The sequence below is a fragment of the Pseudonaja textilis genome, chromosome 1 (assembly GCF_049901715.1).
Source record: "Pseudonaja textilis isolate UNSWEBS1 chromosome 1, rPseTex1.2, whole genome shotgun sequence".
In the NCBI taxonomy this organism is placed as follows: Eukaryota; Metazoa; Chordata; class Lepidosauria; order Squamata; family Elapidae; genus Pseudonaja; species Pseudonaja textilis.
The window spans coordinates 70,005,491-70,019,261 of record NC_141990.1 but is presented as its reverse complement, the minus strand read 5'-3'; the positions used below and the strand labels follow the sequence as shown (position 1 = coordinate 70,019,261).

The 13,771-nt window shown below is 37.2% G+C and overlaps 1 long non-coding RNA gene across 1 annotated transcript in view; it reads left to right on the top strand.

The window, feature by feature from the left end:
• LOC148127666 (uncharacterized) overlaps positions 1-13,771 on the top strand; it is a 55,432-nt gene that overhangs the window by 41,239 nt on the left and 422 nt on the right. Inside the window, exon 3 of the long non-coding RNA XR_015740996.1 lies at positions 11,470-11,523. This is a non-coding gene — a long non-coding RNA (uncharacterized LOC148127666). The remainder of the gene's footprint in view (positions 1-11,469; positions 11,524-13,771) is intronic.

The window sequence follows — 13,771 nt, the reverse complement described above, 5'->3', positions numbered from 1 at the left end:
CAAAGATGATTAGGAGGCTGGAGGCTAAAATATATGAAGAATGATTGCAGGAATTGGATATGTCTAGTTTAATGAAAAGAAGCACTAGGGGAGACATGATAGCAGTCTTCCAATATTTGAGGGGTTGCTACAAAGACAAGGGGGGTAAACTATTTTCTAAACCACCAGGACAAGAATCAATGGAAGGAAACTAATCAACGAGAGAAGCAACCTGGAATTAAGGAGATATTTTCTGACATTTAGAATAATTAATCAGTATAACAACTTGCCGGCAGAAGTTGTGGATGTTCCAAACCTGGAAGTTTTAAAGAAGAGATTAAACAAGTATTTGTCTGAAATGTTATAGGGTTTCCTGCATAAGCAGAGGGTTGGACTAGAAGACCTCCAAGGTCCCTTCCAACTCTGTTTTGCTGTATTCTATATTCTGTAACTTGGGATCCACTGGAATCGCAAAATTTGCTTCTGGAGTTCAGCTGAAGAACCACTTCATTAGTTGTGCTCTTATCTTAAAAAAATAAATTAGCTAATCTTAACTATAACATGTCAATATATTTTATTTATTTATCTATACAGTTTGTATTTATAATTTTGAACTACTAATAATGAGAGGTGGCAGTATATAAATGAAATAAATAATAAATATGTATTTCACCAATATTTTCTTCTTTCTATTCCTCTACTATGATTGATAGCCCTTTTGATGTATTTCTATGTGGTTTTCAAAGAAATTCAAATATCAGTATAATATGTAAGAAATAATTTTCCTATTTATATATTATATTAAAGAACAGATATTTCTTTGAAGTGTCTTCCTCTTACCCTCTTTTATTTTAAATTATGTTAATCTGTTTTATACATAAAAGTAAAAACTATATGATTTATGCAATTCAAAAGGAAAGGATATACTTCAAATGTAGAGAGACGACTTAGTCTTTTTTCAGTAGAAAAAATATTTCAGTAGAAAAAATATTTCTGGTTTTCAGATTTCTGAAATATACTATTACTGCAGCTTCAAATTAGTCACTCAGAAATAAAACAAAGAACTAGCCAACTCTGAATATAACTTATCCCAGGAATTTATGTATTTTCAATGGCAAAAAGAAGATTCTTTGAAAGAAAAGGAGGAGATGGTAGAAAGGAAGGGATTTTTTTCCTAGAATGCTCCTGTCCTAATAAAGTTGTGAAGATTTACACTGGACAATATGAAGTGTGAAGTTGATTTGATGTTGATGTTATCCATTCAGTCATGTCCAATATGAAATAATATTGCTTATTTGGTGGATGTTGTCTTTTATGAAAAGAATAAGCTTTTCCAGTCACAGCATCTATTCAGGTCTCTCTGACAATCATCTGTGAAGATCATCTATGAAGAACCAAAGAAAGAGAGGGAGCATACAGCTTACAGAAATGTGCAGAAATGTACACTGAATATTTTTATACACGTTTTCATCCAGTTCTGTGACTGTATCTTCTGTAAACTTGCAACTGTACTTGGCTATGATCAAGAGATGGGTCTATGATCATAGAAATATCTATGGGCACCCATTGGGGATCCTAGATTTCCATTATCCTTCCAACTCATAGGGGAGCCCAAGCAATAAATGAAGTAGGTCTAATCTTCTCATCTCTGTTCTCCTTGTGTCATGACTAAGGCAAAGTAGATTAGCTCAACAGGCTATTGCACTAAGCAATCCTTATATAAGGAGAGATAGTTTGATCTAGGAGTTAAGGCACCAGGCTAGAAAACAAGAAACCATGTGTTCAAGTCCCACCTTAGTCGTGAAAACTAGCTGGGCAAACTTGGGCCTGCCACCCTCTCTCAGCCCAACGCATCTCGTTGGGTTGTTATTGTGGGAAAAATTGGAGAATAAAGGTATGTCGGATATGCTTGCCGCCTTGAGTGATTTATAAAAATTAAAAAGGTTGGACATAAATAAATGAAAAATAAATAAATATATATTCACACATACACACACAAATAGTTTATGGCTGGAACATGCTTATAGCTATATATAAATTAATGAGAACACCGTTATTAAAATGCACACTAACCTATTTGGGGAAAATATTTTATCTAGCTCATATCCATTGTGTTTGTAATTAGGATACAATTTTTGCAAACTTTTGTGTTAAAATGTTGACAAAATTGAATCCTTGCTTTGTAGATTCAGGCCACACATCTATCCATATGGAAAAAAATGATTATGAACAAAATTATTACTATAGTTTAAGCTTAGAATAACTTAACTTAGAATACCCAGAAGCCCATACAATTTTTCAATTCCAGATTAAAAAATAAATAAAATTCTATCGTATTATAGAATCCTATTATGAATAAATTTCCTAATAGATGTTTTGATCTAATGATATAACCATTGTGACAAAAACTCACAAAGGCAGTATTGTTCAAACTCTTGGCTTCCTTTTTATGAACTGCCATGTTATCATGGTCCAAAAAGGAAATGCTGGATTCAGAAAATTTGAGAAAGTGTATAGTTTCTCAATCACAAGAGAAAAAAAAATTGAAAACCATTTGGAATGAGATTTAATGCATGATCAAAAGAAATAAAAATAAAAGGGCAATATTCTTGCATGATATTTTGCAAACATAGTTGAATTACAAAGTATTCAGTTGTACTGAGTCACATCTGAGACATGGTTTTATATCTTGCAGCGATGCCTGTACTTAATCCTGACAATCTTAAATTTCAGATCCGTTACTTACACTTTTTTGACATTACAAAACTCATGCAGTTTGATGACCTATATCATTAATTTTTCACTAATGGTACTTAGTAAATGCTCTCCAAACTGAAATTATGGTAGGTGTCATGTTAATATTTATTAGAGCTGGCCTTCATGCCAATTTTTCCATGCTGAAGTGTATTTAATCTTCTCAGTATATTTTATGTTTTTCACTACATGCTGATAATAAAGTATAAAAGATTATTAGTTTTTAGAAATACAAAATTAAAGGACTTCTTGGGAAAGACAGCCTGCAAAAGTGGAGTCAGCAATTATGGCAAAGATCAAAGAACTGGCCTTATATTTATCAATTTAAAACGTTATGCCACAATAAATGTCTTACATTTGGATTTATTTATTAAACATGTATCTGCATATCTTACCTAGAGGTGTTAAGAGTTAGCCATGTGAAGAGTAAATCAATTAAAACATTGAGCTTTCAATGAGTCATACTAATTTTCTTAGAGGTTTCAGAGCTGAAGTGCAATCTCATAATTTAGGGAAATTGTTAAGGTTTTTCTACCATTACTAGACTCATTTCTAATTTAGAAATTATTTTATTTTTCTTCTGTATTTCTCTCTATATGTCAGGTGACATGGTTTAGTGGAAGATGGGGAAGATGTAGAACTTGTTAGTATATTTGCAGTAGTTTCTTACCTCTCATGAAAAGTTGACTTCTGGTAACGTACATTTGACACAGTATAGGTGTAATGGGAAGTAGGAATAATCTTGAGGAACAGAAGGAAAAGCTGCAATCAAGACAATGGTCAGATAAAGTAAATCTGAGCCTGGGTCAGATATGTAGTTTGACTTAGCACCTCAGATATGAACCTCCTTGGTTCTCACAGAGATAACGAGATGGGGCAGCATGTTCAGATTTACAAATTCTGTTATTGTTACCTTACAGTAAAGTAGGACACCATAACTCTGGCATCCTAGTCTGGTCTACCTTGAAGGCCTGACAATTAAGGCTGTTAACCTATGCTTTCCTGGCAACAAATAGCTATATATTTCTAAGCCTGTCCCTCTGGCAGTTGGATGATTTCCTTGGGTAGCACTCCAGACTCGTTTGTCTACACTTTCCAAATCTCTCTCTTCAGCCCCCCTCCCTCTGGAATTTAAATTAGAAGGTGATTTCTTATACTACATAATGATGGGCCAGTCATTATCACAAGAGGTATTTCCTCTGCAGTAATTTGGGAAATACTGTTCATGATCCAGGAAGCAAAACTCCTACAGGAAACAAAAAACCCTCCTGCATGAAAAACAACTCTTTCTTTTTCTCCAGATGTGTAGTAAAATATGTGCTGTTGTAACTTTTTGTTCATGTTGCCTTAGTCTTTATCATATTTTGATATTAGTTTGATTCAAGTTTTCTTTTGCATACCAATGTTATTATTTTTATAGCACAAAGCCTATACATGAATAAGGAAGGAGAAATTATTTTGAAAAATATTTTTGGAAACTTGTTTGGAAAAAGTGCCTCAGATCTTGCACAAGCATGAGCATAGAACTTCTCTTTTATTCATTAAAGAAGCCAATCTTGTTTTGGGCTCCTGTGGAAGCTTTAATAACTGCATTGAGGCACTGCACACAAATAAACACAGGATGGAGCTTGTATTTCAATGTCATTTTGATGAAATCATCAAATTCTGTTGATGCCTCTGGATGCAATTTCATTAAGAGTCATCTTCAGTCAACTCCTTATGATATGGTTAGGGATTTGACTTCACCAGGAGACCTTGAAAACATAAGCAGAGTGCTTGAAAGAACACTGAATGAGTAATGTTCCTAGTAGAGATTGTCTTGGATGCAGAATATGGGTTTGACTATTGAATGCTAGTAGATGTTTGTTGTGTTTGAAGAAAAAGCTAGATTTATGTGAAAAACATGAATAGAGAAAGAAAAAAGTCAGTTCTATCCAAATTTTATTTTGAAATGAGAGAAGAAGGAGAAGGAGGAGGAGGAGGAGGAGGAGGAGGAGGAGGAGGAGGAGGAGGAGAGGAGGAGAAGAAGAAGAAGAAGAAGAAGAAGAAGAAGAAGAAGAAGAAGAAGAAGAAGAAGAAGAAGAAGAAGAAGAAGAAGAAGAAGAAGAGGAGGAGGAGGGAGGAGGAGTTCCCTTTGCATGTTAAACACACAGAGACTCAACTAAAAAGCAACAGAACAGGTAAAAAGTAGATACAGAATATAAAATAGGTGATATTATGGGTGAAAGTTGGTTTAGCCAAATGGGGCTGACAGTACTGAAAAGCTAAGCAGAATCTGATCTGATTAATAATCTGGATGAGGGGCTACCAAGATCCCAGACCTGTATGTTAGACTGGATGGGAACAATCACCTATCTGGAAAAGCCCTTGGCAAACCATTTCTTGGTTATCGCCAAGAATATCTCATGCGTGCTCCATATAATCAAGAGACCAGCTTTATTCACTGAGGTCAGTTTCTATGTTTTGTTTCTTAAAGTGAAAAAATTCTGCCACTGAATTCAGATTCTTGTCACCTGATTTCAATACCACACTACGAAGATCCACGATTAAGCCACTGTCTGCCCATTCCTGGTCTAGGAAAAGGATTTACTAGGATCAGTTTCCCTTCTCTATGGCTACTTGTCCTAGAAGTTCCAATTATATTTTCTTATCAGATACATTTACTGATTTGCCTTATTTCATGCTACGCTATAATTGCTCCTAGTATTTTTGTCATTAATCTATTGTAAAATACCTTGTAAACTGGACTATTCAAGTGCATTTTAATCTGGAGTCTGGGGAGCGGTTTCTTATTTCAAAAACTAAGCCTATCCATCTTACCTTTTCAGTTGTTTTCACAGTGGTAGTTCACAGTAGATTGCTTTTTCCTCTTTTCTAAGGCCAAAAGAAAGGGGGAAGGGGAAACTGAAATGGAAAACAATTGCTTTCATTATTGAGCTTGGCAATAAAGTGCTGCTGAATTGTAATCTCTGGCTAGGATTTTTTTTTAATGATAAAAGCATCTATTTAAAAAAATCTTTAACTTTATTTCTGCTTTTGCTTACTGTATTTCTATTTTTAGAGTATAGAATGCCAATAATAATGTAGCTTAAGCTTCTGCTCCTATCAATATTTAATTGGCTCTTTCTGTATTAGAAGTTTCTATCAGCTGCATTATCGAATCAGTTTTTCTTGAATACCACCAATGTCTTCCTGAGATTGCATGCATTATCATTTGAGGGTACACATTCATATTTCAAAAACTACACTCTGCTATTCCAGGATAGAGCATAAATACCCAAACCATTTGGGAGTTAAACATAATGCTATGACAGAACTAAAATGTGTAATCAGGTTATCTAAATGCCTGGCTCCGAATTTACAAGCCACCATCTTCCAGTATCATCATTATTTCCATTAAAGTATTTGAATCTTTAATGTGCCCATAAATCTTTATAGAGGTGGTAGAGAGACATAGGCAATGCTTTGTTTGAACTGTGTCCAGCTAAGCAGAAAAGAAGCCCTGGCAAACACAGACAGTAGGTAACATCCTGTCACGCATGGAGAAAGGTCCAATGTTTCTCAGATGTGGTAACTTTAAAATGTATGACTTACCGTAACTCCCAGAATTCCCCAACCAATCTTAAAATGGCCAAGTTTGAGAAAGATTGGATGGTCTAAGTGTTCCGTAGCACACTGGAAACTTCAAATTGGTTACAGCCTAGCACTAAGGAGAAAAGTGAGAACAATTAACCAGCTTGTTTTAAGCTTGTTTCTAGAAGTTGTGAGTACTCCATCACTGGAGGCTTTTAAAAAGAGATTGGAGAGCCATTTGTCCAGAAAGATATAAAATCTCCTGCTTAAGGAAGAAGAGCCCCACGGGGTCTTCCAACTCTGTTATTCTCTATTCTGTATGCTATGGCTGCTGTTTTCCTAATTTTGCAATTTTAAAATGGATGCCTTTTCTTTTGTAACTGGCCTGCAAAGGACTGACAAAAATTAAATATATTCTGGACAAAATGAAGCTGCTAATGATTGTGAGGACTGTACAGAGATGTCCTCAGGATATGACCTTAAAAGTTACCAGTGATCAATGCATTAGGTCCCTCACTGATCGTGACTGAATTGATCTTCAGACTAAACTCCTCTGTAGCCAGAGCAGCTGATGGTTGAGTGGCAGGAGTAACAAGGACAAAGAACTCTAGCAGTCACTTGCTTGTATCCTTTTCTCTCACTCTGAATATCTAATTCCTGACACCAGAAGGCAGTCAGTAAATGAGCTGCAGTGAGAAGGAAAGGAGGGTGAATTTCCATCATGGTATGCAAAAATACCAAGAAGTAGATTTTATAGGAAACAGATCAAAAACTCACTTCTTTTCTCATTTTAAAGTCATCCACTGCAGTTGCATCAATACTGCAGTTCAAAGGGAGGAAATGGGGTGAGAAGTCAAGAGGAAATGGGGTGAGAAGCCTCCCACCTTTAAAGCATGAATGCAACATTGATGCATGTACAGAAGGGTGAGAGATACAGTCTGCATTACTGGGGGTTGAGTCAAGGATAGACTGGACATCTGACTAGAATGGTATAAGGCCAAATTGATGTTGGACTAGATAGAAGACCTCTGAGGTCCCGTCCAGCTCTATGATTCTGCAGAAACCCTTGATCAACTGAGTTTTAGACTGGCACTAACTACTAGAATATTTTTGCAAGCCTGGAAACAAGGAGTTAAATTAGCAAGTGCAAAGCGTTTCCTAGCAACAAGGATAGTAAAGCATCATGTTTCTTTAGTGAATTAGTGAACTTTAGACAGTTGCTCCTTCCTTAGGAAGTTTCTCTGTATATATGCTTGTTTTCCTTTCTACAAGATTAAAAGGAACTCTGCTTGTTTCAATAAAGACCTTTTTAGGACATTACTTTATTCCACTCACTTGTTTCTGGTAAAATAGAGGACAGTTTCTAGAAACTCCCCTACAAAACCTAGATCCAATATAGCGCCTGCCTAGCTTTCTAATATTGTCCTCAACTGTCACAATGCACAGGCTAGACAAACTTTAGAGGAGACAACTAGTTTTCAGACAAGAGAATCTATGTCATACAGGGCTTTATGAGGAATAACCGGCAATTTGAATTGTATTTAGAAGTCATCTGGTAACCAATACAGCTCATGAAGCAGAGGTAGTGAATGGGCATAGTGAGGCTCGCACATGATTGCTTGTGCCACCACAGTCCAAGTGTTGTTTAAGGGCAGTTCCAGATACAGCACATAGCAACCTTCCAACCACAAGATAAACAAAGCATAGGTGAAGAGAATCTGTAATCCAGGTAATTGTGGTGGTGCAATGGTTAGAATGCAGCATTGCAAGATAACTCAATGGTTCATTGCCAGGGGCTCGATTGGCTGGGTCAAGGTTGACTCAGCCTTCCATCCTTCCAAAGTTAGTAAAATGAGAACCCAGATTACTGGGGGCAATATGCTGACTCTGTAGAACTGCTTAGAGATGGCTGTAAAGCACTGTGAAGAGGTATATAAGTCTAAATACTACTGTTATTGCTATTGCTATAGGTACAATGGCACAGAAGCTGTACCTAAGTATCTTCCTGGCTGCAGCAGCCACTTATTCCTGGAGCAGGAACTGAGAATGCTGGAAGACTTCTAGATGATGCAACATTCACAAACAGGACAGTGCCATCCCTTTCAAAGTCAAAGATGAAAAGTTCCTGGCATTGTGAAGACCAAAAACTTACAACCATTTGGTCTTACTACAATTGAGTGTGACCTGTTCCTCCACATCCAAATTTTTACCAAATCCTGGTATTAAGAAAAAAATTGATAATATTGCTTGGTCAGCTAGGAATCAAAATATACTCACTGATAGAAGACTTTCTTATACAAGACTTTCTTTAATGGTCTCACGGAGGTATTAAATGGGAGTGAACAGGCACACACTCTCCATGGCTTCAGGTTTGATCTCCGTCCTCCAAGCAACATCATGTGGGACCTGCAATGGAAAAAAAGAACCAACCCACCACTCCTGGTGCCACAGCCATTCCAGAAGGATACCATGATCAGTGACATTGAAAGCAATTGAGAGATCAAGGAAGAGCAGGATATCCATACTTTTCTCATCCCAGCTTCATCATAGGTCATTAGTAAATACAACCAATGTCATCTCTGTACTATCTCCTGGTCTGAAAAGGGTCCTTAATCCTCTGAAAAGTTCAAGGAATCCATTTTGTCTTAGTTTCTTCCAATACTTTCAAATAAAATTTGAAATAAAACAAACCAGACATTATGGTTTTGCTTCCTCTAGGGATGTTCTGAGGGCCATTAAAGGATGTTGTGAAGTTCATACCTAGTCGATACAGTGGTGGGATTCAAATTTTTCTACTACTGGTTCTGTGGGCGTGGCTTGGTGGGCATGGCAGGGAAAGGATCTCCATTCCCTCCCCACCCCACTTACCTGCTTTCCAGCTCTGTTCTCCTGTGCAGGGCAACCAAAGAAGACCCAGCTGATTAGTTGGGACTTGGAAAGCAGAGAATAGATGGGGGCGAGGCCAGTCAGAGGTGGGATTTGCCAGGTCTCTGAATTAGCCAACATTTCCACTACTGGTTCTCCAGAATTGGTCAGAACCTGCTGAATGCCACCTCTGGGTCCATAGATAGCCCTTCCTGCTGTAGAAGATAAAGAAGATAAAAGACGATGTGGTGAGCAATATCAGTCTCAATGACATTATTTGCTCAGATATTGATAACAGACTTAAAGCCCAACTCACACTTTCATGTGTTCTATTTGGACATCTATCATGGAATTTTCAGGTCCTGGACTTTTGCCCCAGGATCCATCTCAAAATGCAGAACTACCTATCAGCTGATCAAAGTATGTCCTGTTCCCGGAAGTTGAAAAATGAATGGAAATTGAACAAGGAGAGATTTAACCTGGAAATAAAGAGAAACTTTCTGACAGTGAGAACAATCAACCAATGGAACAGCTTGCCCTTGGAAGTTATGGGAGCTTCATCACTGGAAGCTTTCAAGAAGAGGCTAGACTGCCATTTGTCAGAAATAGTGTAGGGTCTCCTGCTTGGGCGGTGTTTTGGACTAGATGACCTACAATGTCCCTTCCAATTCTCTTAATCTAAATCTAAATGATTACTTCAGTCACTGTATCTTTTAATGGATACCTCTCGGAACACACCTGAGGACCTGCACTGAATTTGTTCCACAACTCACATCTGAAAGCCATATGTCTATGCCAGAAGAATATCAATATGTGATTCAGACGTATTCCCAATTAGACAAGAATAATGCAAAGGCTTTTTTTTTTTAGTTATTCAAGGAAATGTGAGGAATAAACCATTCCTGGGTTGCCATAGCAACACATTTTGAAAGTTTGACTCATATGGTTACATGATAGTTATCTGATGGGGAAGAAAAAAACATGAAACTGGAGGTCATATGGCATTTGTTATATGAAAATAACGATTAGGCTCATTGTGTTCCTGATCTTAAAAGATTCACTGAGTGAGCAGAACTGAAGCACATACAGTCAAATGCATAGGGGTTTCTCCAGCTAATCAGCAATCTGAGTATTAAAATGAATAAGTACATAATTAGAATGAAAGATACGAAGATGGATTGAAGATTTTTTTTTCAAAGATGCAGATGCATCTAGCAACCCCAATGATTAAATATTCAGGGCTTAGAATTCTTCAGCTGTTAGATCTTAAATGTTTCTGAAGTATTTTTTTGGCTTTAGTGAGAATTAAATATTATTTGGAGGCTATTTGATGGCTTTATTCTTCATTAAATGTTTGTTTGTCGGACTTTGCACCAACTTTTTTTCCCCCAAATACTTTATCTGAGGATCCTTTTGGACTTGTACTGGACATTCTCTGATGATTTTACTATATAAATGAGCAGATAACAAAACAATGAAAAATCCTTGCCAGGAATGTTGAAAAAACATCCTACTAATTTTCATGTCTTCAATTGCATGAGGATCCATCGTCTGGCTTAGCCCAATTTTTTTTCCACTTGTCCTGTCTTGTATAATGTAATTTTTATTTCTGGAATTTGGAAGAACGAAGAATATAAAATGTATTCTGCTATCACATCTGAAGTCATAAGCCATTTAATTTTCACCTCGATGAGATATATCCAGAGAGAATTGCATTCTGGGTACTAATAAGAAATGAGCTAGCAACAGTTAAATTCCTCTCAACTCCCACTCTGATGCCTTTTCATCTAAATAAATCTTCTAGCTGCTCACTTGTTCTCAAAACAAGGTGATTCAGAAAAGAGATAGTTCGTACTAAAGAAACAGACAGGCAACACCATACTATGACCTTATCACTCATAGAAATTCTGGGTAGCAGAAAAGGTTATGGATAAGGTGGACTCGGGAGTAAAAATGGTTTTATTTTCCACAAAGTAGAAACTAGGAGCTCTGAAACAGCAATTAAAGCCTTATTCACTGCACCACAGGAAGGAATAACAGGTGGTTTGAAGAATGCTGAACTTGTATAATGAAGCAAAACTGGAAAATGTTCATACCAACCCTAAGGACTTCCTTGTATTTAATGAAAAGGCACTCTGTAATGGCCAGTTCCCCACTACTGAATTAAACTCCGCTCTCTGCCCATTTTAGGTGCCTCTGCCTACATCTCCCTCTTCTGCCTTGAATCCATTATGATTTCTTGCCACACTGTGTTGTCCAGATTTACATACTGATGGATTTTCTCCTCTGGCTTTGCAGACATCCTCTTTCACCTCTCACCAACACCAGTTGAGACACTGCGATGCAAATGTGGTAAGTTTGTTCTTGTTATACCACACTGCTGTTTTGTCTCTCCATTTGATTCATGTAGGCTAGTTTGCTAGCCACTCTTCTCACACCTTATCTGAGCATCCTGCAAGATAAAAATATATGGAAAATGAAGAAAACTTTTTAAAAAGTTGTTCCATTCATAACTGTGTGTCAATATTTTTAAATTAACTAAGGAACACCAAATTGGATTCTAATTCAGATAGTATAATCAAACAGGCACAGATCCTGCTCTGACTGAACAACTAGTAAGGCCCTCAAGAGCTGGACTCGCTAGCTTTTGAGGGGACGGGAATTGAAACCAAGACAGGAAATGATAAATTTTCAAAGCGGAACTTCTGTAGGGATGTTTCATCTACATTGCCACCATTTTGATGCTGTGAAATACTGTGTGGCACAAATATACAGGTACTCCTCGAATTATGACTATAACTGAGCCCAGACTTATGGATTGTCCTATGATTGTGCCCAATTTTACAACCCTTTTTGCAGCAGTTGTTAAGTGAACACCACAGTCATAAAAGCAAATCTATTTTGTCCAATGGGTGCTTTTGCGAAAGGTAAATGCGAAAGACCAGCAAAGACCACCAAAACCCACAGTCACATGACCACAGGATGCTGAAAATGGCTGTAAACATGAGTCAATTGCCAAGAACCCAAAATCCAAGTCTGTGACCTGAGGGGTGGAAAACATTTGTGGCCATCACTACTTGGTTGAAAGTATCTTTTGGGAGTCTGTCATAACTTCAAATGGTCACTAAATGATCAGTCCTTAACTGATGACCACCTGCACTCCTTTCCTCCTCTGAAAAAAATGGTGGAACTTTGCTCTCCTTTGCTAAATTGATATCAAAAATTGGGAGTGGGAAGGGATTGAGGTAAAAGGAATTAAGGAAAAGCTAGCACTAACTGAATGGCAAATGTTGAGAGAGAAATGATTGCATTGGAAATTAGTCAGTGATAAAAGGAAAAGAGTCACATCCCTTTCTTCCAACAAAACACATCTTTGGTTATACCCATAAGAGGCCACTTTGCCTCACCTCCAAAATAATGGATGGCAAAATGTAGATTTTGAACAGCCTGAAGCTAGGATCAAGTACTGATGACCTAAGGAAGCAAAATTATTTTGATTCCAGTACACACGTGGATGATTTAAGGTGGTTTAAATATGAACTGTGACTCACCATGAGTCTATCCGGAAGTGAAGAGAGAAGATTGGAGTTCTTAGTATATTGTTTATTTTTATGGGTGAATTCATACCTGAAATTTTAAAGTGTAGTTTATTTCTATTATCTTTTTTTTTTGAATGGGTAAAAATAGCCTGGTTTACATATGATGCTAAATGATGAAGCATCTTTTATAAACCAGAGTAGCTGAGTTCACATTTCATGCTAAGCCAAAACCAACAAATCACTCTGTTTCTACTGGTGGCCAACAGCCCATTTTCTTCAATATATTTCTGGCTGTTCTTTCCAGCCCAAATTAAAAGAAGGTTTTACTTTCACATCTTCTTCCCAAAGACTACTTGACAGCAAGCAGCCTCCCACCCTTTAATAAGAAACATTAAACAGTCTAGAGCTGCATTAAGGATAGAAAAGGAAAACCACAGCAAATCGTTTGTAACATTGCATTGGCTTGCTGAACTTCTCACAATTTGTTCAGTTTATATGTAATGTTCTGACTTCTGCTCCAGGCTATCACGCTTCTTGTTTTAGGGATTCCGTTTCTCTAAATTTAAGCCCCTAGCTCTTCTTTGCCATGAGTTAGTCCACGCAGTCTATTTCTCCTGGGTGATTGACACCTTACACTCAAGCATTTATGGCACTCCTAGCCCACAATGACTGATGGTGACACTTCTGGCTGATGGAAAGATTTGCATCTTTTGACGGTTTCAGAGGGAGGAGCAGCACTGGAGACCACAAGCTTTGGTGCCCTACGCCAGTACTTCCTCAGCTTTTGCCTAAAGCCACTCTGCTTATTATGACTGATAAGAGGATAAATCCTGTTTCCTTTTTTTTATTAATAACTGTTGCATTCTGCATCCAGATTATAAAAGGAATTTGGCAGTGGAAAGCCTGTCCTGTTATTTTTCAGGCAATGCTGGTTAAAAACTGAAGGCAGGAAATGTGCCCAAATTCAAGAAAAGAGAGAAAAGTGCTTTAAGATGAGATTCATTTAAATTCCTTTTTTAAAAGCAGCAGTCACTTTGTTTGGGACAATATTAAGTGAAACG